The sequence below is a fragment of the Corvus moneduloides genome, chromosome 7 (assembly GCF_009650955.1).
Source record: "Corvus moneduloides isolate bCorMon1 chromosome 7, bCorMon1.pri, whole genome shotgun sequence".
In the NCBI taxonomy this organism is placed as follows: domain Eukaryota; kingdom Metazoa; phylum Chordata; class Aves; order Passeriformes; family Corvidae; genus Corvus; species Corvus moneduloides.
Genome location: NC_045482.1, coordinates 6,499,779 through 6,513,253, shown reverse-complemented (window position 1 = coordinate 6,513,253; position 13,475 = coordinate 6,499,779).

Below are 13,475 nucleotides of genomic sequence, written 5' to 3'. Positions count from 1 at the left end.
AACAGTTCTCAAAGGATCAGTGTTCAGGTTGCAGCCAGAACTGCAGATTAATACCAAGTATCATCTTTTTTTAAGGTTTGGAACCTATAAGAGAGACTTTTGATCCACTGGAGTAATAGGGCAGTATTGCCCAAGTAAAAGGCAAGCTTTAATTTTTTTACTGCACCTGAGTAGCCTGGCCTTTTACAGATACTGTACTTTTTAAATATTTCCTTCCTGAAAACAATTGTGATGATTTAAACTTTTCCGCAAGTCAGGAGTTAAATAAAAGGAGAGAGATGATAAGGAATAAAGTAACTGCTGTATCATGGTATGGTCTTTGATGAAAAATAATGAAAAGGCTCAATTTGCCAATTATTAATAGACTTTTCAGCTGGCAAGTAGGTTTTTTATACATTAATAATATTGGTAATAAGATACTTTTTCATTCAGGAAAAGCTGTATTATGGCAGTTCCAAAAGATTAATTTAGCTGAAACTCTGGGTAGAAAGAGAGATGTTTACTCTTAATACTGTAAACTGTGCATTTTCTGTGAGAAAAGAGCTTTGTACCTGAGTTGCGGTGAGCACTTTGTTAGGAGCTCTAATGCTGGTGTGTGTGGTGCCTTCACTGGTTTTCAGTGCAAATGCTGATAAAACATATTTGTTCCTGTGACAGCAGGCTGAATAAATCCTGGGAGGCACGTTAGGTAGGTTTGAAATTTTCATTGGGTTGGTGAAAGATAAAGAATCCCTAAATCTTCTTGTATCCAGTGTGTGGACTTTCTCCTTAAATTCTCTCTTCAGTCCTTCTCCAAGGTGCTTCTGGTTTGTTTTTGCTATCCCTCTTCAGGCCCGGCCATCCTGTCAAGAAGAAATGAGGGTGGAGATGGCTGGGTGTTGGGGTGACAGCTCTATAAATTTGCTGCTTTCAGACCTGCTGAAGAAATTGGTTGTTTAATGATCAGAGGCTGTTCAGTGGACAGCCATCAGGGGCTATGTAGGCAGGGTAGAAATAAATCTCAGAAGTTGTGGAAAACAATTACTAAATGTGGCAAAGAGTTTATCAATCACTTTGATAGAAAGTATTTGTCGGTCTGTTGTCACCAACAGCGTAGGGGTTTGGCTGCATTCCCAACTGCTATTAGAGGATCAAATAACAGCAAGTGTCCAAAATAACCTTTTACCACCTTCCCTGGAATATGAGGTTCTGACAGCATGTGTAGCTGACTGCTGTGGTTGTGCTTTTGTCACCTGAGAATTGATTTGTCATAGTATCATTTACATCCATTCAGGAACAGTCTAGTCCAAAAGGAATAACTGAAGTTTAGCAGGCAGATTTTGCTATTAAAGCAAGGCTTTAAAGATCTGTTAATATTTTCTGTGTATGTATGAGCTAAAAATGAATACTTGTACATTTGTGTGAAGTGCTCTGAATAACCTGAGGGAATTCCATCTTTAAAATGGAATGACAGGGTGTTCATACCCATCTGAAGCCTCCCTAACAGAAAGATTCAAGTGCTGCATTATCTCTTTAACACTGCAGTTAACAATGCATGGAGACTTTTCAATCAGCATAACAGAGCAAGCGTAAAGAGGTGAGAACACCAGTAAAGGAAACCTCCTGACTTGCCCATCAACAACAACGGCTGTATCACAGAACACTAGTGTGTCTTGTCTTTCCCATTCAGAGGCTGTTCCAGAACTCAGCACTCCAGGCTGGCAGCCTTATCATTCACTGCCTGAATGTATTGATGCCTCTCATGTTCTTGTCTTGGTACTGCCTTTTCCACTCCCTGATGTTTATCTTCCCGAAGCATTTGTAGTAAGTGACCACCTCTTTTCTCTATTTCATTTTGAGAAGCCAAAATTCATTCTGTTTCTGCAATAGTTCGTCATTTTTTTCACTTCTTCTGTACTGTAGCTACTGGCAGGACATACACAGGCAGACTATTTGTAATGATTTTTTTTCAATGATGATAGTGAAATTTAGTCTGCAGTGAGAGGAGAAACAGCATTCAAATTTCATTTATGAGGTTTAATTTTTTTACTCTTTATAGGAATTTTAACCCAAGACAAATTGAGAAAGAACATACAAGGTGAAATTAGTATAAGGCAATTGTTAGCTCCTGGTATATGCTGGTAGCCAGCACGTCCAATTTTGAGAACACGGGAGTAGAAGGAAGCTGAGTTCTTGGATGGATATGGTAGTTACTGAAACGTGTTTGAGAAAGCACTCAGTAAAAGTGTGTTTTATTTGTTTTCTGTACCCTGAATCTCTCCTATCTGGGACTCCTGTTGGGGAGAACAGTGGCTGCCAGCTGAGTCGTGCTCTGAGTTGAGTCCTGCTCTGAGTTTGTCCTGCATGGAGCTGTAGCCAAGGAAAGAGGCCCTGAGGCAATTTTGGTCCCCAGAGATGGATCAGGAAGATACTCTAATTTTAAATCCAAGAGCCGACCTGTTGTGAATCAAATCAAGAATGAATGCTGAAAGTCAAAACAAAACAAAACCAAAAAAAAAAAAAAAAAGAGGCAGAGGCAGAGTTTATTCTTAATCGTTGTAGAAGTAAGGTTTGTTAGGAAGAAGGGGCAGTCTCTGTGTGTGGTGAACGGTGTAGCTCTCTCTGGAAATAGTTCTGCTGTGGCTGAGGCACGGTAAAGGGCAGTCCTTTCAGTCCTAACATTGTCCTAAGGTTAAGAACTGCTGCAAAGGTAAAGTTAGAGATGATTCTTTGTTTATGCTTAATGAAAAAAATGTAGGTTCTTACTTCCAAAATAATCTTATAAGGATTATAGCACTGAGTGATGAAATAATACCCATCAGGATTTAAGCATCTTCCCTGCATCTGATGTTTCCTTCTTTGACTGAATTCAGGTTCTCTTCTGCATAACGTCTGGCTGAAAGATATCATGTGGCTGTTGGGAGCATCCTATTATATTTCTCAGTATCATCATAACCCACATGCTTATTCTGAAAAGCTTGATGGTTATGACAGAGTATTATTTCTCTCTCAATTATTCAGTACTTGAAACCTCAGCCCTGATTAAGGAAAGCACTATCAGTACATTGGCAAAGAACCTTGAGCTATGTTGATAAAAATAATTAACCATTTCTTCTTAGTGTAAATTTTCCCCTTATTTATTGGTAAGGGTTTGCTTTGTAACCTGTATTTTAAGTATTGATAAAATGTGGAAAATAGTTGTGCTGGGGAAGAGAATTCACTTGGCAGTAGAAAAACTGTAAAAAATGTTCACTGAAGCACTTTGTGTGATGGATGGGCTGAGAATCATCAGAGGTTCCTGCTGACTCTGTCATGCAGCATGTGGCTACATCACTTAGGCCTTACCTCTTAAAATACGTCAAGAATTAACAGGACAGAGGCACAAATGCAGTTCCACAGAGCTCTAGGTAAGGACCTTAAGCAGAAGAACCTTGCTATTGGCATGCAGTCAGTGAGAAGGCAATTAGTTTGTCCAAATCAAAAGACCATTGTGGGATTGTTTTTTCCACAATCTGTCACCTGTGTCTAATTGCTCACAGGAGAAAAAGAAGTCAAATTTTCATTGACTTGACCAAGAATTGTTTTAAAGCATTTTGGAAAATCAAACAACTAAGATTTTTTTTCCCCCTGCTCTTTAATCTTCTCCATTCTCATCCATTCCTCCTGAGAGGAGGAAATACATGAGGATGTCAGTATCCATATACAAAAACATGTACATTAATTTGCCCTGTGCTCATTGGGGTACAGGGACTTTTATATGCTGTAGGAGGGAATTCCAATGTCCCGGAGAAGGGAATTTCATCTGGTCACCTAAGTTTTGGTCTGCATCTCCTTTTGTAAGGAGATAGGGAGCAAAGTAGTGAAAGAGTAGAGGCTGTACCTTCTCAGTCTTGAGGTATCCACATGCTTTTTCTTCACTGCATTCCCACTTCATTATTTGTCACTGCATTTCTATTATTTAAGAAGGCAATGTGTAGAGAATTAAAGCACCAAAAGAGTTGGCAGGAAATAGAATTGTGGAATAAAATGTTGAATACATGAATCTAGTATGTATTTCAGTTTTTCAAGGATCTGGTGTTAAAATCTTCACCTATATAGGCATCATTACATTCTCTTAAACAGCAATAGGTTACTCACAGGTTTAGTAAAATTTAATTCAGTCTTTGTAACAGAATATTATGCTCAGAATGTAGGGGGTTGTGCATGTGATTTTGGACATGAAGGTGGTTTTGGTTATTTGCACTTAGGACAAAATAGAAATTGGAAAATTTCATGCTGATATATATTGCCTCTCTCTATTAAAGAGGCTCAGGCATCATTGAAAAAGGATTGAACAGTCTCTTATTAAGTTGCTGCAAATGGCAAGAGGTCTAAGCAAGTACAAGTATGTTAAATGATGTTAAATTAAAACAAATGGTATGTGCACAAACTACATTGCCTCTACTTTTTAATTAGCTACTTTAAGACTTATGCCAGGATGTTTTGATGTGTGTTGTGTCTGGTCTAGGAGAGGATTAAAATCAGTATTCATTTGACAATAATTTCAACTAATTAACAGGCAATAAATCTCATTTTAAAATGAATGTGAAAGTATATAAATATTTCTAAAAATCTTGTCTCCACAATTGCAAGAAAGTAGAGAGGTACCATATCTCATATAGTGTTGCCTAAATTTGACTTCCTGAAGTGTAACTGTACCAACTGGAATGTTTATGATGCCAGTCTCCACAGGGATATTTTGTTGTGGAACTTAAACCTGTAAAAGATGAATAATTAACCTTGTTATGTAATCACAGCCTCCAGGAAGGTTTATTTTCTCAGATGGTGATACTGTATTTTTTTGGCAGAATGTATTGGAAACATACTTACATCTTTGAGGAACTCCTGATATGCACTTCAAAAATGGTTTGCAGAAACTAGCTGATCTTTCTTCAGAACTTCATCAAAAGAGGTCAAATTTACTACCCCAGGGTACCTGGTAAGAAAATTTTACAAGCTAATTAATAATTAATATTGGTAAAAAATTTTGGAAGGCATATACTGACTGTGAAATTGGGAAGGCACATACTGACTGTGATGAAAATCCCACATGAGACAAATATAGATTTAGTGTTTTATTGCACACTGGTGTCAGTTTTTCGTCCCTTTGCCTGTATCTCACTAGTGGTAGTAAAATGAGAAGTGTGTGTGTAACCATGTGGAATTCTTTCCTTGTGCTCTTCCTGGACACTTGCCTCCCTCCCATGAACACCTCCCAAAAGGCTGGCGAAGGTCTTCAATCCCTCAGTTTGTGTAAATACTTTAATTAGTTATGGACTTTGCAAGAAAGCCTACTGAGGCCAATTGTCTTTTCAGTGAGAGACAGCTCTGCCTGCTCATCTGTTTTATTGGCCTGCGATTCCAGCCTCGTGCCAAAACTGTTATTGCTGGATAAATTAATGAGAACATGTTGTTGCCCCAGCTTCTCAAAACTCCATAATTGCAAATGTTAGGCACTTAATTGAAACAATACTTAAAAAAATTAGCCGCCATCTCTTGGTCTTTGTCATGCCAGTGCCATTCAGAGCAATTTCTGAAAATACCAGGCTTAACTTTAAGCAGCTTTTGCCTTGCTGATAGAATTAACCTAAGGTTTGGGGTTGTTTTAATACAGGGAAAATACCTTTTATTTTTTCCCCAGCTACGCAAGCTAACAAGTTAATAGAGGCATTGCTGAAGTCCTTGGTAAACACTGGCTGTTACCTCTGTTTTGTAGGTTTTTTTTCTTGGTAAATGAATGAAGTTTTGCACTTCATAGCACGCTTACTGCTTTCTCATTAAGTCTTTACAGTTGTGTCCAACCCAGTTGGCTTCTACTTTTGGTGCCACCTTTGTGACACTATCCAGGACAGTTTAAATTTATGCTTATGCTTTGTGGAAAAAAACCTTCAGTCCAAGTTTCTCTTCTCTGCTCTAGCTTTGTGGAGGTTATTCATGTACTTGCAAATAGCAAGTCATAGGTCAAATATTCCCAAATTAAAGTAAGGATTTGAAAGTGTTTTTATAGCACCAGACACTTGATTATCAGTGTTGACGATCAGAATGGAACTGCTTCATGTTTTTCCCTCTGTATCCTTTGGAGAAATCAATACTGGAGTTACTTTGCTCTCAAGGGCAGGTCAGAAAACAAACCGAGGCAAGAGTCTGACCCAATTCAGAGTGAGACCACTGGGTATTTAACTATTGTGCTCAACAGTAGATTAGGAATATGTCAGGAAAGGAAGAGATACAGAAATCACTACTTAGTATGAGTCATATAGGGATTTTTGGTTGCTTTGGTGTCTTATGCTTCAGTACAGAAAGGGCAGTAAGGAATGTACAGCGCTATGTTTGGTTATCTTTAACTGGCATATGATCAACTGTAGTATCCAGCTTATTTGGACTATAATTGCATTGAAATCAGTAGAATTATACCAGTTCATTTATTTTTCAGCTAAGGAATTTTTCCATCGGAAAACCAACTCAGAATCAGCTCCCAATTCAACTGGGGATGCTGCAGCTGTGGTGCCAGAGCCCTGGGAGGTTTGCACTCCCAGATGTGCCAAAGGTTATAAAGCATGGCCTGCACGTCGTACCAACCAGCACTAAAATCAGGAACCAAAGGGAAACTCTGCAGAAAGAGCCAAGCTCAGGAGATTTTTCTCTCTCTGGGGCATAAGGAGAAGGTGTATGTCATTTCTGCCCCAAGCCTGCAAAATATGTTCTCATTTTTCCCACTTGGATATTCTTGGCCATGATGACTCTAACACTCCCCACCAAATACTGTTTGGGGAGTTTTGTACAGGCATCCTGCCTATTTACCCTCTTGCTATTTTTCTGGCCAGCAAACCAATTCAAGAGCAATTTTAATGACTTTAGAACTCCTCAGTTAGAAAATACTGTCATGACCCTTGTCAGACATAACAGGCCCACATCAAACATCCAGCACCCCTTGTGATAGCTGGGAGGGATCTAAATAATAATTGATGGACCTTGCTGAATAGACATACGTTAAAAATGCATTGTGAGTGGCAGAAATAATTATAGACTCACTTTCACATCACTATGGCTTAAGATTTATTAGCATTTTATTTTTTATTTAGCTTCCTTGGGATTTTTGTAACTTGGATTTAAAACTTTGCTGCTTGGCAACTCTTGCAACAGAAGGTTTCTGCACATGTAAGTGATTGTATGAAAGTCGGGGGGGAAATGTTGCTGTTTGGCAACAGTTGTATAATTAATTATTTTTTTCTCCAGCTCTTAAGTGATGCATGACAATTTCAGAAATCTGCTGCCAGGAGCTGTCAAGAGAACTGAGTAGCATTAGGCTGTATAGAACTACATGTACAAATACTCAAATACAGTAGAGAGAAGATCTAACTTTAATGTATGAATTAACAGGTTGAATTTAAGAATACTTTGGGGTTTCTTTTGTATGGTTCTTTTATTGCACACTCTGATTTTTACCTGGAGACTTTTTAAAAAGTGACAGTAAAGTGAAAATTTTAAAAAAATTAAGTGCCTAAAATGGCATTATGAAATATTTAAAGGTATCTCCACCTAGATTCATTACACCTAACACTCCCTTTGTCCAACAATAAAATAATCAAAACTACACTTTCCTTTTGAAACTGTAAAAACGTGGTTTTGTGTATAATGTCAGATGAAATCATTAATGTGACTGATACAGTCTTTTCAATGTCTCAGGTTTTTTTTAAAATGTTGCAGTAACTGATGGGTTATGTGTGTTTGCATACGAATGTCCTTTTAAAATGAAGATGTGAGAACCAAATTCTCAGCCATGATTATGGAATTAATGGTGTGAAACTATGTTAGTCTGAGGAATAGTGAGTTCATATAAAACACTACTTGAAAAATAATAATTCTTGTATAGTTAGATAAGAGGTTTTAATATCATATTCTGCCTGCAATTCTGAAAAAGATCTGAAAGTGTTTATGCAAATACAGGCCTTGAGACACTTTTCTTGTGGAGTTTTCCTGTGCTGGCTGTGGAAGGGTTGATAAACATTGCGTTAGAATTCGGCACATACAGTTGATTTTAGCTGTAATAAATGACAACCTTCTTTAATATTTTATATTCATTTATGAGCTCTTTTAATATACTGAAGAGCTGACTGTTAGAACCAGCTTTATACTGTCAATAAAATTTAGAGGAGCATTTAAGCAAATTCACCAAGGCAGCAAACTAAATATTCTAACTAATTTGATTGAAGGAATTGCATTTACTGCCTATGGTTATTTCCCCCTCCCCAATTAAAGGAAGTCTATATGGATGTATGTACTCAAGTGTCACCATTTTATTATAATTTTTAATAATGTACAATTAATACTGGAGGCAACATCAAATAGCAAATCAGTGAGGACAAACACTGTTGTCAACACGTTCCTACATAATTTAAACAATGGCATAGGAAAAGTAATTAGCTTGACAATAAACCAAGTTAACTCCTTTCAGTATTTACTCTTTGGCTGATAATGAAATAATCAGTAAATGAATGCCTGGGAATCAGTGCTGAACATGTGTGTTGTTTAAATCAGAAGTCCTCAAAATGAGAAGAATGATTTATGACTTGATAAATAAACTGTCTTCCTATGATGAAAATTGGTCAGTGGTGAAAGAATGATAGAGTTGAATCCACCCTTAGTGTTTGGAGAAGCATCTGAAGCTTTATAAACACAAAAGGGCCGCGTTGCCATGAGGGCTTACAGGAGCAACTTCCCCATTAACCTGGAATATATGACAGGGTTAAGTTTAGGAGGAATCCTGAAATACTATGGTAGCAGTCGTGGTGGCTGAATACAATTGAATTATTATAAAAGTATCCACTTCTTGGCCTTTCAACTCCCAGCTTTTCTGTAAGAAAGGACTTTGACCTGTGTCCAGTGAATTCTAAGGGTATGCGAGGTTAAAGAAAATTCTAGCAGGGCCTTCAGAATAAAGGGACTTGTAAGCTGGCAGACACTACATATTTTTTGATCTTATTGAATTGTAAATAATAATTGTGGGCAGTGTAAAATAGGAATGTTGCTATATGTGTTTTAGGAGGATTTTAGGGCTAGACTCCTACTTCTTTCATCTCTCACTATTGGCTTAATCTATATTTTAATAGATTTATTTTTATGCTATTAAGTGTTGCAGTTATTTTATAACTTTCTCACTGTAACATGAGCATGATGGACTTCAAAAGCTGATCATCATTTACTCGGTGCTACATGGCTTTGCACACTGGGTGCAGTTTAGATATTAAGGCATTTGCACAGCAGGTGAAAAAAATGGTTACACACAGACGGCTCTTGCAGGAAGATAGGTTATACAAATTGTTCTTATGCTAAGTCATGATTGTCGCCTCTGACATAAATCAGTGTGGCTTTTTCACTTGCATAAGCACATCTGATACTGCTCACATAGCTTGTAACAACCTACTGAGGAAGCTGAATGATTTTCAATGTGCAATTTGCCTCATTTCTGGTAGACTTCCACCTGACTCGTTACTGAAAAATCTAATCAGAAATCAGACTTGCAATGTTGTTCTGGTTTTGCAAAAAGAGTGCCTCTGAGGTTTATGACTATATTTCCAAAAACTTGTCCTTTTCTATGAATCAGCCTTGATTTCCCATAGCTAACCGTATTTCCTTGAAGCTGCAAATGAACATTTCAGTTGTGGAAAGCAGTTTATTCTGCCTCCCCTTGGAGCACGAAGCAAACCCAGCTCAGGTCCCTCTGGCACCTTTTTACTGGTTTGGCTGAACTCTGGCAAATCATCTGCTCCCCCTGCTCTGAACATCTCAAGTTGTGTAACTCAGACAATTTTCTGGCAGCTGTTTTTGGATGATTTGGACCCATCTCATTCTTTGGAGGAAGCAGCTGTATCTCAGCTGTGTTCCTAACCAGCCTTTCATTAGCAGCATGCAGGCAGCAAACACAATGGCACCACACCTGATGCCGAGTGCTGCACAGTGGCATCTGCACAATTGCTGGCTGGCTGGCCTACTTTTCAATCCACCTAATGAGGAAGATGTACCTTTCCTAATGTACAAATAGTCTAGGAATGTGTCCCAGTATCCCAGAATGCCGTGCTTTTCAGATACTCACATATTTGCCTACCTGATAGAGACATTTTTATCCATTGGGTGCCCTGAGAACTTATCTGCAGCGCACCTGCTATGTTCTTTTAATCATTACTTTAACTGTGTGTAGAAATTAGTGCCTCTCTTTTTCCCATGTCTCCCCACTCTCCCTTCCCCCAGCTTCTGGTTTGGATAGAGTTAGAAGATGGTTTTATAGCAGAGTACAGCCTTGATATGGAAGGGGAAATAATAATCCTGGTAAAAAGAATTTTTAGACTCATATGATGGCATCTGATGGAGAATTTGGGTGATACTAAGTACCAAGGTTTAAAAAAACCCAAAGAATCAGTAATTTTCATGTTTTGGGAGATATTCAAAAATCTGTCTTTTTTTGTTGTTTGTTTTTGGAGAGTGAAAAAAACCAATTGAGCTGTTTTAGTTCTTTTAAAAAGCATTTCTGTCTTGTTAATAATGTCTCTTTCTTTAGAGCATTTATTTTAAAATCTTAGTAGAATGTAATGGAATGAGAAAAATAATTTCATCTGACAATCAATTGCTTTCATGGTTCTGCTATTCAAAGTAGTTAGTTTTATATGGTACTTCTGTGGATAATTCTTCTTTTTATAAGCTTCACAAAACCCAGAAATAAATAATAAATGGGGAGGGAGGTTTAGTGGCTGAAAAAGAAGATATAAAGATATATTCCTGCAATGAAAAAAACAATCTACTGATTTTTTTTGCAATTTAGTAACTTGACATCCTCTGTATTAGTGTAGCACCTATACTGCAGAGGAGCCACATCCGTCTTTTCACTGATATTTGTATGGCTTTTGAAAGTTTGAAAAATAAGCCCTTATAGCCCACATGTTTGGGGACTCCTGAAATTGGAACTGATTTATTGCATGTTTATTGTACACTCAGAAGTAAAGAAGAGATACCTGGTGAGCTGTTTTCTTTGGTGTTCTGAGCAGCTGGGTGCTGGCCCCAGGGTGCTGGGGAGTGAGAGGAAGTGCAGTGTGCGCAGGAGCCACCTGAGTCTCCTGTCTGGAGAGCCCAAAGAAGAAGGCACACTATGAAGCACAGCTGCCCTGTTCTGTGGTTGTAATCATTGCTTCAAAGTTTGGGGCAGATATTTGCTTTCTGAAGCCAGGTAGCTTTCCTTTGGAATCTCTACAGTCATCCCTAAATTACTTGTGTCCGCTTTGATTGGAATCATTCAGACTTGCTGATTCATTTGGTGTGGATAAGCAAAAGGGATTTGCAGTTCAAAACCATGGTTTAAGATAGATTTTTCTGATCTCAAAGCTCAGTGAAGTTGCTTGCTGAAGTCTTTTAAAAAACCCCTGAGACTGATATATTAATCATGAATCATTTAGGGAGAAAGGAGACTTTTTTGATAGTTACATTTGTTTTCTGAATTATGATTAGCTTTTTGTTCCCCTTCATTTTTAATACAAGGGCTGGTTGCAAGGTCCGATCCTACAAACTCTTTCAGGCACCTTCCACTATCGTCTCAGATTGTCACAAAATTCTTTGGATATTCTAGGGCCTTCCCTGACATGTTCTCAGAATTTGAGGCATTCAGAATCAGCTTTTGGATGTGTTAGGAAGTGTGCATGTAACTTGCAGTAAGCTTGTAGAGGAGCTTAGTCTTAATTAGAAACACTGTGGATGTTACAGCTCTCCTTTGTTACAGCTCTTTCCTTGTTTTATTCATCAAGTTTACTTTCAGAACGGTGCTCATTTAACATGAAGCTTTGTGTCCCTGTACTGTCACCGAGGCTGTGAGACAGTCTGTTTAATAATGTTATTTAATGAAATTCAGACATTTCACGTCTTGCTGCATTATCACAGCACATGAAAGCTTATCTTCACCCAGCAACAAGGGAAAACCCACTTCCCAGCCCTGCTTCAGCAGCAGTTCATCAGTCTGTGTAGTATCAACACCTGTCTGAGCATTACCTGCAGCCACTGTGAAGAGTGACACGAGCTCTGCAGAGCTTTCTGCAGGTCTCAAGGAATCCTCTCCAGGATCATGTACCTTGGCAGCGTCAGCAGATGTTGGAGCCCCTGTACCAGCTGCCCCTCCCCATCACCCTGGCCCAGATGCTCTGGCACATCCTTCAGGATGCCTCGAGGTACAAGGCTTTTCTCTTTTTAATCTCTTGGCTAACAGCCCTAAATAGGATAATTTTTTATTTTGACCTGTTTGCTCTTTGAATTAAAAAGGGCAAATGCTTTTCTTAGGAACCAGTGGAGAAGAAATGAGTGAGAAGTTTAAAGGCTCTAAACACCTAGCTGTGATAATGACTGGCTTAATTAGTGCTGAGCCATCCTGGTGTTACTCAGTAGAAAAACAGACTACTAATGTTGAATTGAAGGAGGATAAATGTGCCTGTCTAATACTGTGTTTCTTTTTTCATTAATTTTGTCTAATTTAGCCAACTGCTCCCTTTTCAGTAGAGTTCAGAGTAAAAAATCTTTAACTGTGTAATTAGTGTACTTTTGTACTGGCAGCTCTCATCTCAGGATTAGTTCAGTGCTCTGCCCACTGATACCCAGTTATCTGCCAGCACCTTAAATGGAGCTGGTGAGTTTAAAATTAAAAGCTTGGTCATGTTGGATATGCCAGCATCATTTTCATTTTAGCAACTTGCAGCAGTATCTGAAAATAAAAACCTTGGTGGACAGTTTTCCTGGGGGAGCAGTAACCCAGATACCCAAACTGAAGGGTGGTATTGCAAACATGCTGAAAAAAGTAGAGACAAAGTTGAGAAAGTGGGGATGGTTGGCAGGAGTCTCTGTTCTGGTTCTGTACCTCTTCCTGAAAAACCCTTTTACTGGTGCTTTGTTATTTGCTGCTGGTGAGGAATGCGGATATAATAATTCACATTTTAAATAGATTTCTATAAAAAGTAATATTTATAGCACAACAAAGTGTCATATATTGGGAAATAAGTAGATGTCTTATGTTTGCATAAGTGATTATATTTCAAAGGTTTAAAAAAGCTAGATTTCTTTAAGAGTTTAGATATGTTTCATAAGCACATTGAGTGGCTGATTTAAGGCACTTTTGAAAGTAAATTATATTGTTCTGTGAGCCTTATAACATCAACTAACAACAAAAGACAAATCTTACGGGAATTTCCTAATCTTAGTTAATATTGTGACTAGCTGTATAGCTATAAAATACACAGAAACCATTTCTCCAGTTCCCTCTTGCTCAGTTTTGCAGATGTTAAATAAGCTGACTGCACAAAATACTGTTCTTCTCTATTTAGAGATAAACTGTAGCTCTCTTTGTTCTATCAGTCTTATTTTTTTTGTAATTTCACAAACTGTTTTCTGTAGGCACTATGAAAATTTGGCAGTGGCCAGTCTGCGACCGT